The following is a 238-nucleotide window of genomic DNA, read 5'->3' on the forward strand; positions in this document are numbered from 1 at the left end:
ATTTTTGTAATTTTTTTTATGCAATCATGTTTACAGCAGTCGGCTTTCGCTATATTGAATTCTCAGGCCAGGAATGGCGGTAAAAAATAAGTTATTGACTCTTTATTCAATATACTGGATCGGTATTGTTTCTTGAAATTTTGTTGTTTGACCTATGCGAGATAGCATTCAAGATCACTTTTGGATTTTTGTCTTGATGATGATTGATAATGATTTATTTATCATTTAATTGCGTCAT

This window comes from Penaeus monodon, chromosome 23 (assembly GCF_015228065.2).
Source record: "Penaeus monodon isolate SGIC_2016 chromosome 23, NSTDA_Pmon_1, whole genome shotgun sequence".
NCBI lineage: Eukaryota > Metazoa > Arthropoda > Malacostraca > Decapoda > Penaeidae > Penaeus > Penaeus monodon.